Source organism: Mustela nivalis (genome assembly GCF_964662115.1).
Source record: "Mustela nivalis genome assembly, chromosome: 1".
Lineage (NCBI taxonomy): Eukaryota > Metazoa > Chordata > Mammalia > Carnivora > Mustelidae > Mustela > Mustela nivalis.
In genome coordinates this window covers 117,638,445-117,644,327 of record NC_139020.1, presented here as the reverse complement: position 1 = coordinate 117,644,327, position 5,883 = coordinate 117,638,445, and positions in this window count along the sequence as shown.

Sequence of the window (5,883 nt, the reverse complement as noted above, 5' to 3'; positions counted from 1 at the left end):
CCATTTCTTTGGAAAAAATGGATGGGATTTTGATAGGGATTGCATTAAATGTATAGATTGCTTTAGGTAGAATAAACATTTTCACAATATTTGTTCTTCCAATCCAGGAGCATGGAACATTTTTCCATTTCTTCGTGTCTTCCTCAATTTTTTTTATGAGTATTTTATAGTTTTCTGAGTATAGATTCTTTACCTCTTTGGTTAGGTTTATTCCTAGGTATTTTATAGTTTTGGGTGCAATTGTAAATGGGATTGACTCCTTAATTTCTCTTTCTTCTGTACTGTTGGTTTAAAGAAATGCAACTGATTTCTGTGCATTGATTTCAGATCCTGACACTTTACTAAATTCCTGTACAAGTTCTAGCAGTTTTGGAGTGGAGTCTTTTGGATTTCCACACATAGTATCATATAATCTGCAAGGAGTGATAGTTTGACTTCTTCTTTGCTGATTTGGATTCCTTTAATTTCTTTTTGTTTTCTGATTGCTGAGGCTAGGACTTCTAGTACTATGTTGAATAGTAGTGGTGATAATGGACATTCCTGCCGTGTTCCCGACCTTGGTGGAAAAGCTCTCAGTTTTTCTCCATTGAGAATGATATTTGTGGTGGGTTTTTCATAGATGGCTTTGATGTTATTGAGTATGTACCCTCTATCCCTATACTTTGCAGAGTTTTGATCAGGAAAGGATGCTGTACTTTGTCAAATGATTTTTCAACATCTATTGAGAGTATCATATGGTTCTTGTTCTTTCTTTTCTTAATGTATTGTATCACATTGATTGATTCACAGATGTTGAACCAAACTTGCAGCCCTGGAATAAATCCCACTTGGTCGTGGTGAATAATCCTTTTCATGTACTGTTGGATCCTATTGGCCAGTATTTTGGTGAGAATTTTTGCATTTATGTTCATCAAGGATATTGGTCTGTAATTCTTTTTTTGATGGGATCCTTGTCTGATTTTGGGATCAAGGTAATGCTGGCCTCATAAAATGAGTTTGGAAGTTTTCCTTCCATTTCTATTTTTTGTAACAGTTTCTGGAGAATAGGAACTAATTCTTCTTTAAATGTTTGGTAGAATTTCCCTGTGAAGCCATCTGGCCCTGGGCTCTTGTTTGTTGGGAGATTTTTGATGACAGCTTCAATCTCCTTAGTGCTAATGGGGCTGTTCAGGTTTTCTTTTTCTTCCTGGTCCAGTTTTGGTAGTTTATATGGCTCTAGGAATGCATCCATTTCTTCCAGATTGTCAAATTTGATGACATATAGTTGCTCATAATATGTTCTTTTTTTTTTTAAGATTTTATTTATTTATTTGACAGGCAGAGATCACAAGTAGGCAGAGAGGCAGGCAGAGAGAGAGGAGGAGGAAGCAGGCTCCCCACTGAGCAGAGAGCCTGACGTGGGGCTCGATCCCAGGACCCTGGGATCATGACCTGAGCCGAAGGCAGAGGTTTTAACCCACTGAGCCACCCAGGCGCCCCAACTCATAATATGTTCTTATCATTGTTTCCATTTCTTTGGTGTTGGTTGTGATCTCTCCTCTTTAATTCATGATTTTATTTGTTTGGGTCCTTTCTCTTTTCTTTTTGATAAGTCTGGCCAGGGGGTTATCAATCTTATTAATTCTTTCAAAGAACCAACTCCTAGATTCCTTGATTTGTTCTATTGTTTTTTTGGTTTCTATTTCATTGATTTCTGCACTGATCTTTATAATTTCTCTTCTCCTGCTGGTTTTAACTTTCTTTGTTGTTCTTACTCCAGCTCCTTTAGGTGTAGGCTTAGGTTGACCCTTTGAGACCTTTCTTGTTTCCCTTTTTTTTTTTTTTAAGATTTTATTTATCTATTTGACAGACAGAGATTACAAGTAGGCAGAGAGGCAGGGAGAGAGAGGAGGAAGCAGGCTCCCTGCTGAGCAGAGAGCCCAATGCGTGGCTTGATCCCAGGACGCTGGGGTTCAATCCCAGGATGCTGGGATCATGACCTGAGTCGGGATCATGACCTGAACCATGATCATGATCATGACCTAACCCACTGAGCCACCCAGGCACCCCGACCTTTCTAGTTTCTTGAGAGAGGCTTGGATTGCTATATATTTTCCTCTCCAGAGCTCCTTTGTTGTGTCCCACAGATTTTGAACCATTGTGTTTTCATTATCACTTGTTTCCATGAATTTTTTCAATTCTTCTTTAATTTCCTGATTGACCCATTTATTCTTTAGAAGGATGCTCTTTAGTCTCCATGTATTTGGGCTCTTTCCAAATTTCCTCTTGTGATTGAGTTCTAGTTTCAGAGCATTGTGGTCTGAAAATATGCAGGGAATCATCCCAATATTTTGATACTGGTTGAGACCTGATTTATGACTCAGGATGTGATCTATTCTGGAGAATGTTCCATGTGCACTAGAGAAGAATGTGTATTCTGTTGCTTTGGGATGGAATGTTCTGTATATATCTGTGATGTCCATCTGGTCCAGTATGTCATTTAAGGCCTTTATTTCCTTGTTGATCTTTTGCTTAAATGATCTGTCCATTTCACTGAGGGGAGTGTTAAAGTTCCCTACTATTATTGTGTTATTGTCCATGTGTTTCTTTGATTGTTATTAATTGGTTTATATAGTTGTCTGCTCCCATGTTAGGGGCATAGGTATTTAAAGTTGTTATATCTTCTTGTTAGACAGACCCTTTGAGTATGATATAGTGTCCTTCCTCATCTCTGATTAGAGTCTTTGGCTTAAAATCTAATTGATCTGATATAAAAATTGTCACCTCAGCTCTCTTTTGGTGTCCATTAGCATGGTAAATTGTTTTCCACCCCCTCACTTTAAATCCGGAGGTGTCTTTGGGTCTAAAATGAGTTTCTTGTAGACAGCATATTGATGGTCTTTTTTTTTTATCCATTCTAATACCGTGTATCTTTTGATTGGGGCATTTAGCCCATTTACATTCAGGGTAACTATTGAGAGAGATGAATTTAGTGCCATTATATTGCCTGTAAGGTGACTGTTACTGTATATTGTCTCTGTTCCTTTCTGATCTACTACTTTTAGGGTCTCTCTTTGCTTAGAGGACCCCTTTCAATATTTCCTGTAGGGCTGGTTTGGTGTTTGCAAATTCTTTTTGTTTTTGTTTTTCCTGGAAGCTTTTTATCTCTCCTTCTATTTTCAATGATAGCCTAGCTGGATATAGTATTCTTGGTTGCATGTTTTTCTCATTTACTGCTCTGAATATATCATGCCAGTCCTTTCTGGCCTCCCAGGTCTCTGTGGATAAATCTGTTGCCAATATAATATTTTTACCATTGTATGTTACAGACTTCTTGTCCCGGGCTGCTTTCAGGATTTTCTCTCTGTTGCTAAGACTTATAAATTTTACTATTAGATGACAGGGTGTGGACCTATTCTTAATTGATTTTGAAGGGGGTTTTTCACACCTCCTGGATTTTGATGCTTGTTTCCTTTGCCATATTAGGGAAATTCTCTACAATAATTCTCTCCAATATATCTTCTGCTCCCCCCCCCTTCTTCTTCTGGAATCCCAATTATTCTAATGTTGTTTAATCCTATAGTATCACTTATCTCTTGAATTCTCCCCTTGTGGTCCAGTAGTTATTTGTCTCTCTTTTGCTCAGCTTCTCTATTCTCTGTCATTTGGTCTTCTATATCACTAATTCTCTCTTCTGCCTCATTTAGCCTAGCAGTAAGAGCCTCCGTTTTTTATTGCACCTCATTAATAGATTTTTTTATTTCAACTTGGTTAGATTTTAGTTCTTTTATTTCTCCAGGAAGGGCTTTTATTTCTCCAGACAGGATTTCTCTAATATCTTCCATGGCTTTTTCGAGCCCAGCTAGCACCTTGAGAATTGTCACTCTGAATTCTAGATCTAACATATTACCAATGTCTGTATTGATTAGGTCCCTGGCCTTTGGTTTTGCCTCTTGTTCTTTTTTTTTTTTTTTTTTTTTTGGAGAGTTTTGTCACCTTGTTATTTTATCCAGATAAGAATACATGAAGGAGAGAATAAAATACTAAAAGGGTGGTAAAGACCCTAGGAAAATGTGCTTTAACCAAATCAGAAGAGACCCCAAATTGTGGGGGGAAGAAAGGGAGTAAAAAGAAGTTCAGAGAAAAAAATTCAGAAAAGAAAAAAAATAAAGAGAAAATATAAAAAAGAAAATATATATATATATATATTAGACTGGTGAATAGAACGGGGTCACCCACTTAATTCTGGGAGTATTTTGGTCTCTTAGAAGAAACTGCCTCCCCAAATTATAAGAATGAAAAACATACATAAGGGTAAACATGATGAAGGGATGGAATATGACTATAAAGATGAAAAAAAAATTTTTTTTAATTTCTAAAAAAGGAGTTGAAAAGATAAGTTCGTTGGGAGAATAAAGAAAAAGAACGTGGAGAGAATTTGCTCAGGCTAGAGACTAGAACAAAGCCCTATGCTAGATTTAGGTTATATTTTGATCTATTAGAGGAAGTTGTATCCCAAATTTTTTTAGAAGAAAAAACCCTATATCTATACAAAAAATAAAGTTAGATACAATGAAGGATAAATTAGGACTATAATAATGAAGGTTCAAAAAGATTTTATTTTGAAAGGTATTGTTAAGATAAAATAGTTAAAAAATGTTAAAAGAGGAAAGGGTAAAAGTTAAAAAAAATTTAGCGGAAGAAAAAAAATAAAATTAAAAAAAATTAATTAACTTCACCAGACTAAAGAATCATGGGGAGAAAGCCATAAATTCCATGCTTTGCTTTCTCCTCCTCTGGAATTTCACTGTTCTCCTTCGTAAGTGAACTTAGTCATGGCTGGATTTCTTGCTGATCTTCTGGGGGAGGGGCCTGTTGTAGTGATTCTCAAGTGTCTTTGCCTGAGGCGGAATTGCACCACCCTTACCAGGGACTGGGCTAAGTAATCTGCTCAGGTTCACTTTCGGGAGCTTTTGTTTCCTGAGCACTTTTCCATAGATTTCCAGAGGACTGGAATGAAAATGGTGGCCTCCCAGTCTCTGGCCTGGATGACCCAAGAGCTCAGGGCCCCACTCCTCAGTGCGCCCTCGGAGAAAAGCACTCAACCACTCCCATCTCCCTGACCTCTGGCCGTGCTCCAAGCTCACCCAGCCTGTGACCAAGCATCTCTGTCTCTGACACACAGCCCTGCCTGGAGTCTCCAAACCCCACAGATCCCTGTGCTCTTCCAGGGGGGGTCTCCCCAGATCTTGTGGGATCCCTGCTCACAGAACAGTGGCCTGTGCCACAGATCACAATTTAAGGTAACTCTGAGCTGAGAGCTCAGTCCTTGGATCCGTCTCTGTAGCCGGCTTCCCTGCTATAATACCTGTGAGCTCTGCAACACTCAGACACTCCCAATCCTTCTGTGACCCCGCGGGACCTGAGTGCACGTTGACCCTGTGTGGGCTTCACCCTGGTTTAGCCTCTGGAGCGATGTCCTTCAGTGGCGCAGACTTTTTTTTTTTTAAAGATTTTATTTATTTATTTGACAGACAGAGACCACAAGTAGGCAGAGAGGCAGGAAGAGAGAGAGGAGGAAGCAGGCTCCCCACTGAACAGAGAGCCCGATGCGGGGCTCGATCCCAGGACCCTGGGATCATGACCTGAGCCGAAGGCAAAGGCATTAACCCACTGATCACCCAGGTGCCCCAGTGGAGCAGACTTTTAAAAGTTCTGATTTTGTGCTCCATTGCTCCACTGCTTGCCAGGAGCCAGCCCCTCCCTGCGGGGTCTATATTCCCGTTGCTTTGGATTCACTTCTCCATTGGTCCTACCTTTCAGAAAGTGGTCGATTTCCTATTTCTAGAATTGCTGTGCTTCTTCTCTTCAATCTCCTGTTGGATTTTTAGGTGTTTGGAATGG